This window comes from Homalodisca vitripennis, chromosome 3 (genome assembly GCF_021130785.1).
Source record: "Homalodisca vitripennis isolate AUS2020 chromosome 3, UT_GWSS_2.1, whole genome shotgun sequence".
Classification (NCBI taxonomy): Eukaryota; Metazoa; Arthropoda; class Insecta; order Hemiptera; family Cicadellidae; genus Homalodisca; species Homalodisca vitripennis.
Window position 1 is genome coordinate 21,900,432 of NC_060209.1, and position 22,048 is coordinate 21,922,479.

At 36.8% G+C, this 22,048-nt stretch overlaps 1 protein-coding gene across 2 annotated transcripts in view; it reads left to right on the plus strand.

Annotated features, from left to right (window-relative positions):
• Positions 1-22,048, plus strand: part of LOC124356682 (gamma-aminobutyric acid type B receptor subunit 2) — a 526,994-nt gene that overhangs the window by 237,798 nt on the left and 267,148 nt on the right. For both annotated transcript variants that reach the window (XM_046807824.1, XM_046807825.1), the window contains exon 3: positions 13,866-13,925. The gene's annotated coding sequence lies outside the window, so the exon portion shown is untranslated. The remainder of the gene's footprint in view (positions 1-13,865; positions 13,926-22,048) is intronic.

Below are 22,048 nucleotides of genomic sequence, written 5' to 3' on the forward strand. Positions count from 1 at the left end.
CATCTCATACCGACTTTAACAGACGGTATCTCACTAGTAACATTCACATAACCCCGAGGTATAGTGTTAGCAGGTCACTGAGCACGGTCATTACCATAAGTTGCGTCGTCTCACCTCATACCGACTTTAACAGACGGTATCTCAGTAGTAACATTCACATAACCCCGAGGTATAGTGTTAGCAGGTCACTGAGCACGGTCATTACCATAAGTTGCGTCGTCTCATCTCATACCGACTTTAACAGACGGTATCTCAGTAGTAACATTCACATAACCCCGAGATATAGTGTTAGTAGGTCACTGAGCATGGTCATTACCATAAGTTGCGTCGTCTCACCTCATACCGACTTTAACAGACGGTATCTCAGTAGTAACATTCACATAACCCCGAGGTATAGTGTTAGCAGGTCGCTGAGCACGGTCATTACCATAAGTTGCGTCGTCTCATCTCATACCGGCTGTAACTGACGGTACCTCAGTAGTAACATTCACATAACCCCGAGGTATAGTGTTAGCAGGTCACTGAGCACGGTCATTACCATAAGTTGCGTCGTCTCACCTCATACCGACTTTAACAGACGGTATCTCAGTAGTAACATTCACATAACCCCGAGGTATAGTGTTAGCAGGTCACTGAGCACGGTCATTACCATAAGTTGCGTCGTCTCATCTCATACCGGCTGTAACTGACGGTACCTCAGTAGTAACATTCACATAACCCCAAGGTATAATATTAGCAGGTCACTGAGCACGGTCATTACCATAAGTTGCGTCGTCTCACCTCATACCGACTTTAACAGACGGTATCTCAGTAGTAACATTCACATAACCCCGAGGTATAGTGTTAGTAGGTCACTGAGCATGGTCATTACCATAAGTTGCGTCGTCTCACCTCATACCGACTTTAACAGACGGTATCTCAGTAGTAACATTCTCATAACCCCGAGGTATAGTGTTTAGCAGGTCACTGAGCATGGTCATTACCATAAGTTGCGTCGTCTCATCTCATACCGGCTGTAACTGACGGTACCTCAGTAGTAACATTCACATAACCCCGAGGTATAGTGTTAGCAGGTCACTGAGCACGGTCATTACCATAAGTTGCGTCGTCTCATCTCATACCGGCTGTAACTGACGGTACCTCAGTAGTAACATTCACATAACCCCGAGATATAGTGTTAGTAGGTCACTGAGCATGGTCATTACCATAAGTTGCGTCGTCTCATCTCATACCGGCTGTAACTGACGGTATCTCAGTAGTAACATTCACATAACCCCGAGGTATAGTGTTAGCAGGTCACTGAGCACGGTCATTACCATAAGTTGCGTGGTCTCATCTCATACCGGCTGTAACTGACGGTACCTCAGTAGTAACATTCACATAACCCCGAGGTATAGTGTTAGCAGGTCACTGAGCACGGTCATTACCATAAGTTGCGTCGTCTCATCTCATACCCGCTGTAACTGACGGTACCTCAGTAGTAACATTCACATAACCCCGAGGTATAATATTAGCAGATCACTGAGCACGGTCATTACCATAAGTTGCGTCGTCTCACCTCATACCGACTTTAACAGACGGTATCTCAGTAGTAACATTCTCTTAACCCCAAGGTATAATATTAGCAGGTCACTGAGCACGGTCATTACCATAAGTTGCGTCGTCTCACCTCATACCGACTTTAACAGACGGCATCTCAGTAGTAAAATTCACATAACCCCGAGATATAATATTAGCAGGTCACTGAGCACGGTCATTACCATAAGTTGCGTCGTCTCACCTCATACCGACTTTAACAGACGGCATCTCAGTAGTAAAATTCACATAACCCCGAGATATAATATTAGCAGGTCCTGAGCACGGTCATTACCATAAGTTGCGTCGTCTCATCTCATACCGGCTGTAACTGACGGTACCTCAGTAGTAACATTCACATAACCCCGAGATATAGTGTTAGTAGGTCACTGAGCATGGTCATTACCATAAGTTGCGTCGTCTCATCTCATACCGGCTGTAACTGACGGTATCTCAGTAGTAACATTCACATAACCCCGAGGTATAGTGTTAGCAGGTCACTGAGCACGGTCATTACCATAAGTTGCGTCGTCTCACCTCATACCGACTTTAACAGACGGTATCTCAGTAGTAACATTCACATAACCCCGAGGTATAGTGTTAGCAGGTCACTGAGCACGGTCATTACCATAAGTTGCGTCGTCTCATCTCATACCGGCTGTAACTGACGGTACCTCAGTAGTAACATTCACATAACCCCAAGGTATAATATTAGCAGGTCACTGAGCACGGTCATTACCATAAGTTGCGTCGTCTCATCTCATACCGGCTGTAACTGACGGTACCTCAGTAGTAACATTCACATAACCCCGAGGTATAGTGTTAGCAGGTCACTGAGTACGGTCATTACCATAAGTTGCGTCGTCTCACCTCATACCGACTTTAACAGACGGTATCTCAGTAGTAACATTCACATAACCCCGAGGTATAGTGTTAGCAGGTCACTGAGCACGGTTATTACCATAAGTTGCGTCGTCTCACCTCATACCGACTTTAACAGACGGTATCTCAGTAGTAACATTCACATAACCCCGAGGTATAGTGTTAGCAGGTCACTGAGCACGGTCATTACCATAAGTTGCGTCGTCTCATCTCATACCGGCTGTAACTGACGGTACCTCAGTAGTAACATTCACATAACCCCAAGGTATAATATTAGCAGGTCACTGAGCACGGTCATTACCATAAGTTGCGTCGTCTCATCTCATACCGGCTGTAACTGACGGTACCTCAGTAGTAACATTCACATAACCCCGAGATATAGTGTTAGTAGGTCACTGAGCATGGTCATTACCATAAGTTGCGTCGTCTCATCTCATACCGGCTGTAACTGACGGTATCTCAGTAGTAACATTCACATAACCCCGAGGTATAGTGTTAGCAGGTCACTGAGCACGGTCATTATCATAAGTTGCGTCGTCTCATCTCATACCGGCTGTAACTGACGGTACCGCAGTAGTAACATTCACATAACCCCGAGGTATAGTGTTAGCAGGTCACTGAGCACGGTCATTACCATAAGTTGCGTCGTCTCATCTCATACCCGCTGTAACTGACGGTACCTCAGTAGTAACATTCACATAACCCCGAGGTATAATATTAGCAGATCACTGAGCACGGTCATTACCATAAGTTGCGTCGTCTCACCTCATACCGACTTTAACAGACGGTATCTCAGTAGTAACATTCTCTTAACCCCAAGGTATAATATTAGCAGGTCACTGAGCACGGTCATTACCATAAGTTGCGTAGTCTCACCTCATACCGACTTTAACAGACGGCATCTCAGTAGTAAAATTCACATAACCCCGAGATATAATATTAGCAGGTCACTGAGCACGGTCATTACCATAAGTTGCGTCGTCTCACCTCATACCGACTTTAACAGACGGCATTTCAGTAGTAAAATTCACATAACCCCGAGATATAATATTAGCAGGTCCTGAGCACGGTCATTACCATAAGTTGCGTCGTCTCATCTCATACCGACTTTAACAGACGGTATCTCAGTAGTAACATTCACATAACCCCGAGGTATAGTGTTAGCAGGTCACTGAGCACGGTCATTACCATAAGTTGCGTCGTCTCACCTCATACAGACTTTAACAGACGGTATCTCAGTAGTAAAATTCACATAACCCCGAGATATAATATTAGCAGGTCCTGAGCACGGTCATTACCATAAGTTGCGTCGTCTCATCTCATACCGACTTTAACAGACGGTATCTCAGTAGTAACATTCACATAACCCCGAGATATAGTGTTAGTAGGTCAATGAGCATGGTCATTACCATAAGTTGCGTCGTCGTCTCACCTCATACCGACATTAACAGACGGCATATCAGTAGTAACATTCATATAACTCCGAGATATAGTGTTAGTAGGTCACTGAGCACGGTCATTACCATAAGTTGCGTCGTCTCACCTCATACCGACTTTAACAGACGGTATCACAGTAGTAACATTCAGATAACCCCGAGGTATAATATTAGCAGATCACTGAGCACGGTCATTACCATAACTTGCGTCGTCTCACCTCATACCGACTTTAACAGACGGTATCACAGTAGTAACATTCACATAACCCCGAGATATAGTGTTAGCAGGTCACTGAGCACGGTCATTACCATAAGTTGCGTCGTCGTCTCACCTCATACCGTCTTTAACAGACGGTATCACAGTAGTAACATTCACATAACCCCGAGATATAATATTAGCAGGTCAATGAGCACGGTCATTACCATAAGTTGCGTCGTCTCACCTCATACCGACTTTAACAGACGGCATCTCAGTAGTAAAATTCACATAACCCCGAGATATAATATTAGCAGGTCCTGAGCACGGTCATTACCATAAGTTGCGTCGTCTCATCTCATACCGACTTTAACAGACGGTATCTCAGTAGTAACATTCACATAACCCCGAGGTATAGTGTTAGCAGGTCACTGAGCACGGTCATTACCATAAGTTGCGTCGTCTCACCTCATACCGACTTTAACAGACGGTATCTCAGTAGTAAAATTCACATAACCCCGAGATATAATATTAGCAGGTCCTGAGCACGGTCATTACCATAAGTTGCGTCGTCTCATCTCATACCGACTTTAACAGACGGTATCTCAGTAGTAACATTCACATAACCCCGAGGTATAGTGTTAGCAGGTCACTGAGCACGGTCATTACCATAAGTTGCGTCGTCTCACCTCATACCGACTTTAACAGACGGTATCTCAGTAGTAACATTCACATAACCCCGAGGTATAGTGTTAGCAGGTCACTGAGCACGGTCATTACCATAAGTTGCGTCGTCTCACCTCATACCGACTTTAACAGACGGTATCTCAGTAGTAACATTCACATAACCCCGAGGTATAGTGTTAGCAGGTCACTGAGCACGGTCATTACCATAAGTTGCGTCGTCTCATCTCATACCGGCTGTAACTGACGGTACCTCAGTAGTAACATTCACATAACCCCGAGGTATAGTGTTAGCAGGTCACTGAGCACGGTCATTACCATAAGTTGCGTCGTCTCACCTCATACCGACTTTAACAGACGGTATCTCAGTAGTAACATTCACATAACCCCGAGGTATAGTGTTAGCAGGTCACTGAGCACGGTTATTACCATAAGTTGCGGCGTCTCACCTCATACCGACTTTAACAGACGGTATCTCAGTAGTAACATTCACATAACCCCGAGGTATAGTGTTAGCAGGTCACTGAGCACGGTCATTACCATAAGTTGCGTCGTCTCATCTCATACCGGCTGTAACTGACGGTACCTCAGTAGTAACATTCACATAACCCCAAGGTATAATATTAGCAGGTCACTGAGCACGGTCATTACCATAAGTTGCGTCGTCTCATCTCATACCGGCTGTAACTGACGGTACCTCAGTAGTAACATTCACATAACCCCGAGATATAGTGTTAGTAGGTCACTGAGCATGGTCATTACCATAAGTTGCGTCGTCTCATCTCATACCGGCTGTAACTGACGGTATCTCAGTAGTAACATTCACATAACCCCGAGGTATAGTGTTAGCAGGTCACTGAGCACGGTCATTATCATAAGTTGCGTCGTCTCATCTCATACCGGCTGTAACTGACGGTACCGCAGTAGTAACATTCACATAACCCCGAGGTATAGTGTTAGCAGGTCACTGAGCACGGTCATTACCATAAGTTGCGTCGTCTCATCTCATACCCGCTGTAACTGACGGTACCTCAGTAGTAACATTCACATAACCCCGAGGTATAATATTAGCAGATCACTGAGCACGGTCATTACCATAAGTTGCGTCGTCTCACCTCATACCGACTTTAACAGACGGTATCTCAGTAGTAACATTCACATAACCCCGAGATATAGTGTTAGTAGGTCACTGAGCATGGTCATTACCATAAGTTGCGTCGTCTCACCTCATACCGACTTTAACAGACGGTATCTCAGTAGTAACATTCACATAACCCCGAGGTATAGTGTTAGCAGGTCACTGAGCACGGTCATTACCATAAGTTGCGTCGTCTCATCTCATACCGGCTGTAACTGACGGTACCTCAGTAGTAACATTCACATAACCCCGAGGTATAGTGTTAGTAGGTCACTGAGCACGGTCATTACCATAAGTTGCGTCGTCTCACCTCAAACCGACTTTAACAGACGGTATCTCAGTAGTAACATTCACATAACCCCGAGGTATAGTGTTAGCAGGTCACTGAGCACGGTCATTACCATAAGTTGCGTCGTCTCATCTCATACCGGACTGTAACTGACGGTATCTCAGTAGTAACATTCACATAACCCCAAGGTATAATATTAGCAGGTCACTGAGCACGGTCATTACCATAAGTTGCGTCGTCTCATCTCATACCGGCTGTAACTGACGGTACCTCAGTAGTAACATTCACATAACCCCGAGGTATAGTGTTAGCAGGTCACTGAGCACGGTCATCACCATAAGTTGCGTCGTCTCATCTCATACCGGCTGTAACAGACGGTATCTCAGTAGTAACATTCACATAACCCCGAGGTATAGTGTTAGTAGGTCACTGAGCACGGTCATTATTACCATAAGTTGCGGTCGTCTCATCTCATACCGGCTGTAACTGACGGTATCTCAGTAGTAACATTCACATAACCCCGAGGTATAGTGTTAGCAGGTCACTGAGCACGGTCATTACCATAAGTTGCGTCGTCTCATCTCATACCGGCTGTAACTGACGGTACCTCAGTAGTAACATTCACATAACCCCGAGGTATAGTGTTAGCAGGTCACTGAGCACGGTCATTACCATAAGTTGCGTCGTCTCATCTCATACCCGCTGTAACTGACGGTACCTCAGTAGTAACATTCACATAACCCCGAGATAATATTAGCAGATCACTGAGCATGGTCATTACCATAAGTTGCGTCGTCTCATCTCATACCGGACTGTAACAGACGGTATCTCAGTAGTAACATTCACTTAACCCCAAGGTATAGTGTTAGCAGGTCACTGAGCACGGTCATTATCATAATACATACCGGCTGTAACTGACGGTACCGCAGTAGTAACATTCACATAACCCCGAGGTATAGTGTTAGCAGGTCACTGAGCACGGTCATTACCATAAGTTGCTCATTTACGGTACCTCAGTAGTCTCACGGTCATTACCATAAGTTGCGTCGTCTCACCTCATACCGACTTTAACAGACGGTATCTCAGTAGTAACATTCTCTTAACCCCAAGGTATAATATTAGCAGGTCACTGAGCACGGTCATTACCATAAGTTGCGTAGTCTCATACCGACTTTAACAGACGGCATCTCAGTAGCAGGTCACTGAGCACGGTCATTACCATAAGTTGCGTCGTCTCATCTCATACCGACTTTAACAGACGGTATCTCAGTAGTAACATTCACATAACCCCGAGGTATAGTGTTAGCAGGTCACTGAGCACGGTCATTACCATAAGTTGCGTCGTCTCACCTCATACCGACTTTAACAGACGGTATCTCAGTAGTAAAATTCACATAACCCCGAGATATAATATTAGCAGGTCCTGAGCACGGTCATTACCATAAGTTGCGTCGTCTCATCTCATACCGACTTTAACAGACGGTATCTCAGTAGTAACATTCACATAACCCCGAGATATAGTGTTAGTAGGTCAATGAGCATGGTCATTACCATAAGTTGCGTCGTCTCACCTCATACCGACTTTAACAGACGGCATATCAGTAGTAACATTCATATAACTCCGAGATATAGTGTTAGTAGGTCACTGAGCACGGTCATTACCATAAGTTGCGTCGTCTCACCTCATACCGACTTTAACAGACGGTATCACAGTAGTAACATTCACATAACCCCGAGGTATAATATTAGCAGATCACTGAGCACGGTCATTACCATAACTTGCGTCGTCTCACCTCATACCGACTTTAACAGACGGTATCACAGTAGTAACATTCACATAACCCCGAGATATAGTGTTAGCAGGTCACTGAGCACGGTCATTACCATAAGTTGCGTCGTCTCACCTCATACCGACTTTAACAGACGGTATCACAGTAGTAACATTCACATAACCCCGAGATATAGTGTTAGCAGGTCACTGAGCACGGTCATTACCATAAGTTGCGTCGTCTCACCTCATACCGTCTTTAACAGACGGTATCACAGTAGTAACATTCACATACCCCCGAGATATAGTGTAGCAGGTCACTGAGCACGGTCATCACCATAAATTTTGCGAGTATAAATTATGTACCATCGTTGTGCGGATATGTCATATTAATACTGAACTAGCAGGCTGATAACAATAGTAAATATTCAGTTACAGTAGTAACTGCACGTTGGAAATTACAAAGATGATTCGACTAAACAGAATGTCAGTCACAAACATCGCTTTGTGTGTTCAGTCAGCCTGACACGACGCGACCTGGCTCTGCGAGTATAAATTATACACCAGCGTTGACCAGCTATGTCATATTAATACTGAACAAGCAGGCTGATAACAATAGTAAATATTCAGTTACAGTAGTAACTGCACGTTGGAAATTACAAAGATGATTCGACCAAACAGAATGTCAGTCACAAACATCGCTTTGTGTGGTCAGTCAGCTTGACACGACGCGACCTGGCTCTGCGAGTATAAATTATACACCAGCGTTGACCGGCTATGTCATATTCATACTGAACTATCAGGCTGATAACAATAGTAAATATTCAGTTACAGTAGTAACTGCACGTTGGAAATTACAAAGATGATTCGACCAAACAGAATGTCAGTCACAAACATCGCTTTGTGTGGTCAGTCAGCCCGACACGACGCCACCTGGCTCTACGAGTATAAATTATACACCAGCGTTGACCGGCTATGTCATATTCATACTGAACTATCAGGCTGATAACAATAGTAAATATTCAGTTACAGTAGTAACTGCACGTTGGAAATTACAAAGATGATTCGACCAAACAGAATGTCAGTCACAAACATCGCTTTGTGTGGTCAGTCAGCTTGACACGACGCGACCTGGCTCTGCGAGTATAAATTATGCACCATCGTTGACCAGCTATGTCATATTTATACATTCACAACTGCTAGTGACCACAAACCAACGTTTCACATTATTCATGTCAACAACACATAGTGCCAACTTTTGATAACTTAAATCCATATCTGCCAAAATTATACAAAGCCATAAAATATCTGCCTTTTAGATATCTTTCCTAATTACCAACTATGTGTTTATCAGCACTATCTGGTTTCAGTCAGAATAACAAACAAATTACTATTGATTTCATGTTTTGATTTTACATTGTGTGATATAGGAATTTTATATCATCACTGTTTCATCCATTTGGAAATATACTTTTTTTAAACAAATTGAAATTGATTTATTCTTGATTATTATTTTTGTTTTTAACAAAACAACATCATTGCATAAACATGTTTTATTTTAAAATATTTTAATGAACAGAACACGTCATGTTTTTTCGTGTTTGTAAACATTGCCTCCATTGCTTGTATTTTGATGTACTTTTTCTCAGATGCTTTTGCAGATAAAATGTTTTTATTAGGCTTTAATTTTACAATAAATTCTCGTTTACCGAAACTTTATTTTAACCAAAATTAAAATACTTTAGATTTCTTTAAATTGGTAATATTATAACCTGCCAACTAATTTAATTGTAATAAGATAAATTTTAAATATTAGTAATTTTCTTCCTGAATTATTCGTACTCATTTGAATGTGGATGTATTTTGAAAACAAAATTTATTGAATGTAAAACAATTCTTATATTGTTATTCAAAGAAAAAAAAATATTTTGGGATAAAAGTAACGTAAATATGTTTTATCTTACCAGGCGAAGTTAGGAGCCATGCAGGAGGACTGCTTGCAAGAACAGGATCGCTCAGCACCACCTATCCAAGCAGCAACCACGCTCGTCGTAGAAACTTCAATGTAGTCTTGTAATCATACATTTAAACGTTTGTAAATTTAGATTAGTTTTTACGTCATGTTCTTGCTAATAGAAAAATTTAATATTTTATTGCGCAACAAGTAGCCACTATAGAAAAATAAATAAACATTGTACTAAAGAAAATGTCTTACTATGATCAGAAGACATGTTAACGCGCTAAAATTTAAATTTTGGTTTGCAAACATAACATAATACAACGTACGTTCTCGGTCTAAAACCAACATGAATGAATTATCGCAATCGTATCAAAACAGTTTAAAACGTTTTCAATACTGTTTCGTAGGATGCATTAGATCACCTGATATAAATATGAGAGTGCATCAAAATTGAAAATTTTGCTCTTTGATAAATTTATTTATATTCTTTGGGCATTTTTAACAACTCAATATTGATCTGTCTTTTAGAAATTTGAATATACCCCACTAGGAGGAGGCCCAACAGTTTTGAAGATAATCTCACAACAGGTGAGGGGTATTATCTTACAACAGGAATGGAGGGTTATCACATCATTAGTAAGTCGTTAAAAAAAAAAAACATTCACAGCACAATTTATAAAATTACTAGCAGTTATCCCCGGTTTCGCACGCAATTTATTAGGTTTTGAACCTGTATGAGTACTTCTGGTTCGAGTGAGTTACATTTCCGACGCTAATTTTGAGTTTGCCTTCTTGTTACAATCGAGAGAATACGTCAAAAAGTTTACATTTATGGCCATTATTTCTTTCTTTGTATTTTTTGCTCCGTAGTTGATTTTGCATTGTTTCCCAAATAAGAAAATATATATCATCGATCAGAGAAGCATATTTCTGTCAAAATACAACTAAGATGGCTTTAGAATAAAATTTGGATAGTAACTTTGTCTTTTATGTCTAATACTTGATATTTTCTGTAAATGTTCATTTAAAAGTACATTAAAAATGAAAATATTTACTTGTTTGTTACTTTACATACTGACAAATCTTTTTAACGTTTTTGAATATTTTGAACTGAATTGGTACGTAAGCAAAGTTCATTGGTAGGTTCATTAAGCAAAGTTATTATTTTTTATTGCTTTGAAGGGAGTCAAATTCTGACCATTTTGTGTTTTAGGACAGTTTATAACCTAGCTGAGTGTTTACCTAAACCAGCGTGAAAAATAATATTTATTCCTTACAGGATATACTCAATATAAATGTAAACGAATTAAAAATTATAAGCAGTATTTAAACAGAACAGTTTATTACATTAGACGTGAATTAATATTTCACAACTTTAGAGAACACGATGAGACATTTCGCTACTTTAAAGACCCGTGGGGCGTAGCTCGGAAGGATTTCCGAAATAAGAATATACCTATATTTTTCCAAGGAACCATAAAAATGTCCATGTAAAGTATCAGTGCAATAGATTGAATAGTTGAAGGGTGAAAGCAAAAAAAACAAAGGCACTTTAGCATTCATAATATTATTAGTATAAGATGTTATAGTTATATATCAAATTATATAGGTTTGCTTCAGAGAGTCAGTTATTTCATCTTACTTTCTTAAGAAAAGGTTTTCTTTGACAGATCAAAAGAATATTTTATGTTCCTACATAAACTACACGCCTGTAGTTGACCTGCTCTGATGTACCATCCACATATGTTGTCAGTTTTGATACAAATTATTTTATTTATATACTACTATATCTTGGATTCGCCATTCTCATATCATATCAATCAATAAAAAAACAGTGACGAGCAATAAAGCCTACGGTATCGATAATGCTGTTGCGTACTAAACCAACAATAACGTTACTTTCAATGTTGCCCAATCAGCAATTTCCGTTCAAATATTTAAAGAGTGCCAATCAAATGACGTTAACATTGTTAATACAAAGCTCTGGGGATTATCTCTGAAATATTATCTAATATATTCTAATCCTCATCAATAGAAATATCTTTGGATTTAAAACGTTATAGCGAGTTTAATAGTTTTTTTGTAATTGCGCACTACTAAATTCAGTTATACAGCAAATCCTAGCTGATACCAGAATTCATCAGTTCCTATGCCATCATCGTAAGAATTTGATAATAGGTATTTGGTAATATTCTAAAGACCAGCGTAGTTATATTATTCTCTCTAGATACATAATATGTTGACTCCAATGTGGTTGAATAATTCTGGATCAAGTCGTAAGTTACTTAAGAGAGTAAAATCCAATGTGTTTGGAAACTAGATGCATCTTCTCTAACTATATTTTAAATAATTAAGATAATCACTATTATAAAGTGTTTTTTTTTTAAATATATTTCCACTATTTCAATCAGTTTTTTCACACCAAGTGAAATATAACGATTGTAAGGAAGATTGCCTACATTGCAATTTAATTTAATGTATAATAATGAAATAAACCATAGATAATTAATTTAATAAGAGTTTACTCTAGTCATATACGTAGCATGCGATGATCACATCATTGAATAGTATTTATAATAATTATCTTTCATCCACCTTCTTTACTTTTTCAAGTACCACACTGTAAGTCAGAATGGTACTTTCTCAGGGTTTTTAAAACCCGTATAAAATGTACTTTAAAGCTTTAAAATTATGGATGTAGGAATTTATATACTACTTGCAACTCACAACAAATATTTCGAAAAAATAGTTTATAGACCGAGTTTTGCCAACTTACTGACTGTTAGCCAGTTTATTGATCTGAGCCAAACGAAAGTGATGCGTGTAATCTAGTAATGATCTAGAGTACCTTCATTTCTACGTTTGTGTAGACTGCTATTGTGAATGAGATTTCAAGTATCTACCACATTAACATGTACGAGTATACTTTATTATATGTGTATGTATATATGGTATTTTCTTTTGAAGTGCTGAGAAATAATGACCTCCAATATATACCACGGCAGTTATAAAAATTTGATTTCCATTATTACTGGTGGGTTTAAAGTTAAAAACGATAGAAACAGTCCACGCCATGGATACCAGTGCATGGATACCTACGTCATGGATACCAGTGCATGGCTACCCACGCAATGTACATCAGTCCATGGGTATCCACGCCATGGATATTAGTGCAAGACTACCCACGCCATGGATACCAGTGCATGGCTACCCACGCAATGTATATCAGTCCATGGGTATCCACGCCATGGATACCAGTGCATGGCTACCCACGGCATGGATACGCTTATACTTGAAATGTTGATATGTATATATATATATATATATATATATATATATATTATAGAGAGGTTAATGTACACTGATGATGGTTAAAAACCGAAACACGTGTATGTCAATAAAAAGATTTTTAAAAGGGTTTTGTGTGTATGTGTGTGTGTGTGTGTGTGTGTGTGTGTGTGTGTGTGTGTGTGTGTGTGTGTGTGTGTGTGTGTGTGTGTGTGTGTGTGTGTGTGTGTGTGTGTGTGTGTGTGTGTGTGTGTGTGTGTGTGTGTGTGTGTGTGTGTGTGTGTGTGTGTGTGTGTGTGTGTGTGTGTGTGTGTGTGTGTGTGTGTGTGTGTGTGTGTGTGTGTGTGTGTGTGTACAGTATATATGTATGTATGTATTGGTTCTCAACTTAGTTCACGTTATCACCTGTTTGTATCGTTATATGTATACTTTATGTGTGTGAGTGGGTGGGTTTCTTATGTTTTTGTGGGTACAACCAAAATAATTATTACTGTCTTAGTCATATTTACGTAAAATCATTCTCTATGATAATGGTATTGGAATGTTCGGAGAGTAGCTAAGGTTTCAGGAGTTATCTGATCCTGTGAGGTACAATACGCTTATCTTATATCTCTGTTTGGTATATACAACACTTGACATTTTGTTTCAGAACTTGCTGAAATTGAAATGAATATCCTTCCAAGAATCCATGTACGTGTCGAACGATAAGGTTGGTTACCTAGCATTAACGTTATGAAAATACATAAATAAAATGCAGACATTTGCTTTGGTCTAAGTTGCTTTAGTAGATTGCTGAGTTTAGGTTGTTACGATTTGTAAGCAATAAACATATCTATTTACATTACATCATCCATTACATAGTGGTCTTTTAAAATAAAATTTAAAGTACAACAAAACAATGCTAAATACTTACTACATGTTCTCATTCTGTTTTCTGTTATTTGTCGTTAGATAATCTTGAATAAGCACTTGGTTGTAATTGTTGGTACAAATTGTTCTTTGTCCATTAAAAATAATGGGTCACTTAATTGACAAACATCATTGTTTTAGTAAACAATGCCATTGTTGTATTACTTATCCTTGCAACTCTCATTCCCTTACATTTCATACTTTAAACCTTTGAAATATGAGACAATATTCTAACTTCATAGAATAGTAAAAGTTACAAATCCTTTTGTGGTATTCTTGTATTAATATTAAAGCCCTGATATATAAATTTAGTCGGTTAGAGCAAGCTTAAGTAATCTAGTAAATCCAAGAGATAATATAAAATAAATTAAATAAACAACAAATTTATTGAAGATGCAAGACTAACACTTAGAAGTCCTCTCTGCTATTCGGGCAATCAAAATAAATACTAGAGTAATAGTATTAAAAGTATTCAAAATAACAATTAGAACATCAGCTTGCTAGCTTAATTTTCAACTGCTTCTTGTGTAATACATTTATACGTAACCATATTTCAACTCTATCAAAAATTCAATATTGTTTTCTGTGTAGTACAGTGAGAGGAATAATCGAGTTTATATTTACCTGTTTTGATTTCGCTGGCGTCTAAACTAGATTTGTTCAGAACTGCAATATATTAATATCCTTTTAATTTGATTCATTTACGATTATATAACTATTTTTCAGCAGGTCAAAATAAAAACTGTTACCCCACAGTTAAAAACCATTTGGAAATCAAACTACTGCTCTTTTGGACATTATTTCATGAATCGGTCTTTCCAAGTTCTCGCTGTTTAATACTCGTATGTACAGAGTGTAAATAAAGTCCTGATACGCCTGTATATATTCCAAACGTCTTCAGATATCGATGAACAACCTTCACCATAGTCATTAAATTACGTGTTTATAGATTTTTTGAATGAAAAATACCCCCCCCCCCGTTTTCAAAGAGGAGTACGGGTGGTAACTATAAATTTTCAAATTCAAACCCCTATATTGCGGCATATCATTTTAATGGTCTATTTAATAGAATCGCAAGTGACATGAATAAAACATCTCTACGACGTTCAAAAAAGCTAGCTAACTAGCAAAAGTTAAGGGCAAGTAACCCCTTACATCTGAGAGTGTATTGATACACCTGGATATATTCCAAACGGATTGATATATGGATGTACAATAGGGTGGAACGTTGGTATAGGGCAAAAAGTAGTTTTCTGATTTACACATTTCAAGAGTGAAAAAATTTGTTCTTTTATGTGAGAAATAATTCTACAAAGTTTTATTTTGCTAGAAACACATCTTGAGGCGCCGCATAGCATTAAAAATAGTTTTTGTCCATAAATTTTCAAATTTTCAAGAATTGTATTGATTGTTTTTTTTTTTTTTTTTTAAGATTGTATTTTATACTTATTATTTCAATTTCATTAAACTAAGCCTAAATTCTACTACTGGAAGCTCATTAAATTTCAAGTAGTTCAAGTAGTTTGCCTAATACTCCTCCGAACTCATTAGGTCCTTTTGTTTTTCCATCTAATGCACAAAACAGGTGACGCAATGGCAACTCGTTGCAATGAAACAAACGCATTAGCCACTGCACATGAATGTCCTTTCCTAATAGAGCGATAACACCATTATTAGCTCCAGTGTTTGTAGCAGTGCCATCAAATCCAATTGCAGTTGCACTGTTTAAGTACAAATCACTGTTACTATAAAAATACTCAATAATACTTTCTTTGATGCCTTCACCTTTATTGGAGACAGGAGTAACGCGTGCCAGAAATAAAGAACCAAGTTCTTCTACTAACGAAACGTGTTCTTCAACGACAGGTTTTCTGTACATTTGTTCCCCTTTTTCTATTTAATAATTGTCTTATTCTTTCTGCCATAACAAAACAACCTTTTTTCTCTCCAACTGTATTGTTGACTCTGGTTGCCGCTGCCTTTTCGATTACTGGCTCTAGGCTCTTCGAATTTTCATCCTGTCAATGATGTTACTTTTGCTCTCCTCAGAAATCATTCTCACATCTTTAAGAACCGCACTTGCTTTAGCTGCTGCAACCCTTTCTGAAACCACAGTTCTGTTACAGATAGAAGCTACTGTCGGTAGTTGTACCATATTCTTTGTTAGGGCCTGAGAAGAGCTGATTCTGCTAAAAACTCAACTTCTATATCATTAACTTCAGGTTGAAGTACATCAATTCCAATCATACCATCTGATTATACTGCATCTTAGTCCCCTATAAATGCCTTTTTAAGCATAAATGGAAAAATACAACAAGATTGTTAACACACACAAATGTATTGAAATTCGATAAATGTTACTAAAAAATCACAATTTCTAACAGTTTGCGGCACCTCTTACCCTACTCCAATCATGTTTAAACTTTAAATTTTATTAAATAATAGCAAAGGGTAAACTTTGATCACTATTATATATTGAAATAAAAAACTTTATTTTTTCGTTCCACCCTAATATACAACCTTCACCATAATTATAGAAATACTTTTTTGGACATTTATATATACATTTTTTGATATTTGGTTAGATACAAACACTGGTAATAGCAGAAAAGTTTTACTCCAGTAATGAATTTAAATTACAAACCATTACTGTCTATTAATAGAAACAGCGGCCAGAAGTTAATAAAGATTTAACGCACACATGACTTTTAGACGTTTCGTTGGTACGACTGCGGCATAATACTTCACATGGCTCGTTGGTTATACCGTACGACCCCTAGACCTCAAGTAAACCTATCACTCGCTAGTCTGGTGGACAAAACCAGATCAAGCCACGGCCAAAGACAAGCTTACCAGCTTGCAAAGACAGGAAAGCTTGCTAATAGTAGGAGCTTTTAGAAACAGCCCTGTATACACTTGTACTTGCACTTGAAGTTCTTCTAGGACTTCTACCACTAGATCTACAAGTCATCTTGGAAGCGTATAATTCCAAGAATGGAATGAAAGCTGCAGGCCACTGAAGCACAAGCTGGATTATTACGGGCCACTGCACTATTGCCAAAGCGCTATGCAATCCAATATTACCTAGGATATCAGACATTATGACAAAAGAGAGTTAGATAAAGGTAATCTGCCGCTTGTACCATTTATGAAAATAAATTGAGACTGGACACGCATGATTGGACTAAACTTACAATAAATATAAGACTTTGAATTTTAAAATGTTATATTTAACTCCTAGGTATTTATTCTACCAAAAGTTATTTTCATCATGTTTTTGTAAAATTAAAATTAAAAACATTTTAGTTTCAATTTTTAATATTTATACAATTTTAAATTTAATTTTAAAATGTATTTAACGAAGTATGGTTAAAGTTCGTTGATTACTTTTCAAAATATGAGTTTTATAATTAACATATAGTTAGTTGCATTTAGATTGTGGCTTCTCCTAATTCAAGACACAATAATCTTAAGATTGCAATACGTTTTTTAACGCCTTGTATATTGTAAAGAGATCAAAAAATGAATTTTATATGAAATAGTTACTTGAAATCAGGTATAAGTTAGAGGAGTTGGTAAATCAGTTTATCTGCAAGTTATGTTAGAGACTTCAGCTTGATATGAGTCTGGTTACATCGTATTATAATAATAATAGTGATCATGCTAGAAGTTCATAACGAAGTCTAAGAGTTTGCTTATACAGTTTCACTATATCTTGACGCACCATTGATTATTACATTGACTTCCACCTAAATGAAGACAAGTTATAACTTGAAAACTTATATTTGTAATGCAGACTTCTTATAAATTATAATTTATGCATATTTCTTAGAATTCTTTGAAAATAATGATTATTTCAAATTTCCTATGAATTTTATTTAAAACAATTCTCGAATTGCACAGAAATTCAACTACATAGTTTTCTCATATTTAATTATTATGGATGAACAAATAAACGTTCCAAACATGATATAAACAATAAATTCACCCTTATTTAATTTTATTCGTACATTGATATGATTATGAACTTGGATGTAACCGTTAGTTATTTGACTTATTGCATAAATTCAAAACAAATGCCAGGGATAGTTAACAAGTATAACGACTTGGATTGTTGATATTAATATTCCAGAGTATTAATATTTAAATCATCAATAATACATCCAAGACGATATAAAATATTTTTTGATTAGTAAAGATTCTAGTGAATATCAAGTACAATGTATTACTAAATTTGTTAACTATTAAATATTATCTGGTTTGTCTAAAATAAAAATCACAGTTCTAAATAAAAACAATGGATTTATTTTTAACTGGCAAAATAATAAGTTCAACGTTTCAGAATTTTTATCACTCTATTTTCCACAAAGAATTGACAAACCTTTTTGTAAATTTAAAAATTTCTTTGGCAAGAAATAAAAATATTAATCAAATATATCAAACTAAAAATCAGAGCTCTCTTCTAAAATAAAATAATAAAGTTTTAAAATAAGAATGAAATACTTGGAAATAATAAAAATAAATATGTTCACTTCTAAGTTCACTCAAAATTCAAAATAAAAAATTTCAACTTCTCTTTACACTATTTGAACCGTAACTTTCAAGTCTCTGCAATTCAGATTACAAGTCTCTCTCTAACAATTATTAAAGTTCAATTAATTTTCAATTAATAATTCACAATAAAACAGTTCCAGTTAAATATTAATAAATTACTACCTTTTCAAATCTCAATTAAAGTTATTAACAAAGTTAAATTTTAATTCACTTCTCTTGCAAGCATGAACCAAATGTAACATGTATGATTCTATTATGCTCTATTGTTTTTCGAGAATAAGTTATTCAGATTGCTCTGTAGTTTCTATGAATTTAATTTTTTCCTATAAAAAAGACAACAAAATTAATTTAAAATCAGATCAGGATGACTATTTCAATAAAACGTACAATAAAGTGGTGCTTACCTCAAAATCACTCGCGGAAAAAAATTTAAAAAAAAACGGCGCACTGCAATTAATTTTACTCACGAAAATAACCAAAAGAAGGGCGAAAATTATGAGCGGGCGCTTAAATACTTCCCTTTCCAATCACCTTTGCAGGACATCCGTGGAGCTCTCTCATTGGTCCAGCTGTTTTAAACCAGGAGAACAATACTCACAATAAGACAAGTTATAATCAATTCAAGGCAGTCAACCTGCCTTCCTAACAATTTAAAACTACCAGTGCTAACTTGCCAAAGGATTACATGTTCGATTTTACCCTGAAATTTCACAATCTAATCTAAAATTAAGTCCCAATATTTCGATCCCAAAATTGTTATTTAATTTAAGTTTTAATTAAAAAAATAAATCAATTTAGCTTTAAAAACGCTACAACAAGAAATATGGTTCTTCTAATCTATTGTTAACTAATATTATGTCCAAAATTCAAATCCCTGACTGACTGACTCATCAGAACATTAATACTTCAACTCATTATTATTCTCTTATAGAACGATTAATCCTTTACATTCTGAACGGCAATCTCCCGTTGATATGAACCTTGTTCAAGACGAATAACGTTTCTGGGCATCACTCGGTTCAGAGTGATCACAACTTGATATTTTCAATCTAAATAATCAGAGCCAGAAAAACTACTCCTTAAGTAAGCAGGATATATCTTATTGTAACCTGCGGTTACAAATAGTAATGCCGATATGTAATTTTATACAACAATTCGCCTCGACATCGTGTCCCTTCAGGACTGGAAGACTTATTGCTGGCCAAATACTTATTTATTAGTTCGAAAAATAGTTAATTCTACTCCAGAGCTGTTTCCCTAAACTAAATTACTAATTAAAATCACACTCAGCTTTAATGAGGACCTACGAATAATTGAGAATATTGATCATCGTGTAAATAATTTAGTGCTGGCTGATTCCTGCCAATTCTACATGGCCTGCTAATTTTCAACTGAATAATTGTCAACTACATTGTTAAAACTAATTTTTCCCTCCTAACACCTCACCCCCGGGACTCTACCCCTAATTAAAGTGAATTAAAACATGGAATTAATAAGTTACTACAATCTTAAACTAAGGTGCTCATCCGTCCGCAGTCTGCACGCCTCCAGAGCTTGTCCCCGACTCCAGACTTTATCGCTATAACCCCCCGCCCTTCCTACGTCACTCGTGACGTCATTTGTACCTTGTCCATTTTGGACTTACCGTGGCTCCGCCACATATTTACGTGTATCGTACATATCTATTATATGAAATTAAATTTTTTTAAGTGATATCAAATCGCTTACAAAATCGCTTTAAATAATCCTCATTTTATCAAATTTTCAATTTATTGTAAGAACAATTAGTGTACAAAAGATAATTCGGATTAAAATTTGATGGAAATCGTACTAATTGGTTTTCATCTACTGAGTGAATATTTTAATTGTATTGGCAATGTTTCGAAGCTGTGTGAATCGAAAAACTGAAATGATAGTACGCCACATAAGCGTAATAATTGCATTACACGTATTTTTCTATGTGACATAAGTGCCACGAATCGATTTCGGTCCAATAATAAATAGTTTGAATAGACAATAATCGCTATGGTATGTGATCTGTTTAATTGAAATCAAACCATCAGCAGTGAAATATGCACTCTATGCCACAATAGACAATACGTGTTGATTTTCAAATATTGCGACGAAATAAAGGAAAAATGTGTGTTTACTCTGAACATAACTATTTTCAACCATGAATGTAGAACACTAAAACGCCAAAGATAGGAACGCTATCGGTTCACCTATTCAGTATTCGGTCCTTATTTACTAACGTGTTTATCTTATTTATTTCCACTTTGGCATTCACAGCTTATCGACATTATTTTATGGCTTTTTCAATCATGATTAAATCTTTGAAAGCAGTATTAGGCATTCTAATCAATTGAAATATGAGCATAAGTTAATAAATTAGTATACAAATAAAATCACAACAAAACTAGCGTATACCAAAATATGTTAAAATTTCATTGAAGCGTTTTTGCGAATTCGGGATAGTCCATTAAAATTTTTGGTTTAACCCAGAAAGATGATAAAGAGCTAAAAACATTTACTTTATAACATCCGTACATGAGATCTTTGCTCTCACCGGTAATCCCAATATTATAAATTCTAGATCAACAATGAGTCCTTTATACCGATTAAAAAACTCTATTATAAAACTACTGAATGAAGAAAGTAACTTTATCACGTTTTGTCTTGGTAACTGAATACAAATATTAAATGACTTTCACAAAATGGCGAGTTTGTTTGCAAATTTGTTTAATCTGTTTTTTATCGTTGCCATTAGTACTGTAAAAGAGATTTGCTTATTCTTACTAAAACGTAAATATTGATATTGTTATTATTACATCATATTAGCACTATCATCAAGCTCTGAGCTGTCTTTTAAGAATACATGTACAGATTTCATTCCTTTCCTAAAGAAATATTACAATCTCTGATCCTTTAATCGTGCCTGTAATACAGTTTTGCAATATATTATGCTAAATATTAGAGATCAACAGAATCTTGGTGACAAAATGTATGCACCAATATGCAAGGTGTGAACAAAATACTGATTTGGCCATTGATAATAATTCTATGACACATAATCAGATAATTGATGGCTGTACACAAAATATTAGAATTGTAACAATAAAAATTATGAATGATTACTTTTACTAATTTCGTTGTTGATTCATAACTTGAAAGCTACGAATATTTTTCTTCACATATGTGACAAACATATTTCAAGGCTTAACCCCGCCTGTTGGGGACCTCTTTCAACCATCCAGATGGAGGATGCTTCCTTAGAGAGACTCACTTCTGCCTTCAATTAAACGATGAAGAAACAATAAAACTCCACTCCTAGTACGGGGTTGAAACCCTGATATTCCCGAATGGATCTCA